This window comes from Octopus bimaculoides, chromosome 3 (assembly GCF_001194135.2).
Source record: "Octopus bimaculoides isolate UCB-OBI-ISO-001 chromosome 3, ASM119413v2, whole genome shotgun sequence".
Taxonomy (NCBI): Eukaryota; Metazoa; Mollusca; class Cephalopoda; order Octopoda; family Octopodidae; genus Octopus; species Octopus bimaculoides.
In genome coordinates this window covers 69,962,040-69,962,600 of record NC_068983.1, presented here as the reverse complement: position 1 = coordinate 69,962,600, position 561 = coordinate 69,962,040, and the positions used below count along the sequence as shown (strand labels likewise).

General features: G+C 27.1%; 1 protein-coding gene across 4 annotated transcripts in view; it reads right to left on the bottom strand.

The window, feature by feature from the left end:
- Positions 1-561, bottom strand: part of LOC106883361 (regulator of G-protein signaling 7) — a 483,378-nt gene that overhangs the window by 476,583 nt on the left and 6,234 nt on the right. The window lies entirely within an intron of this gene.

The window sequence follows — 561 nt, the reverse complement described above, 5'->3', positions numbered from 1 at the left end:
TGTGTGTGTGTGTGTGTGTGTGTGTGTGTGTGTGTGTGTGTGTGTGCATGTGTGTGTGTGTTGTCTGTATATATGTGTATGTATAAAATCAAGATATCAGAAGGAAAAATGGAGAATTCTACAGCTTCAAAATTTATTTAAGTACTTTTTACACTAGAACCCATTCTGACATGTGTTCTGCTACATAAATGTCTTAGCGTCATTTGATGTAGCAGTTATGTGCATTTAGTTGATTTATATTAAATCAGTTGAAATACACATACATGTAAAGGTTGACATTCATATGAAGTTTTACTCACAGTGTTACCCATACAGATGGGTCAAATCCCTATTCATTTATGTCATATATATATACATATATATATAAATATATATAAATACACACATACAACATATATATATATATACAGAGAGAGAGATACATTTATATATATATAAATATATGTATATGTAATATATATGTGTGTATATACATATCTACACAGACATATGTATAGATATGTACACACATATATATACATATATATATATGTGTGTGTATATATATATATATATATATAT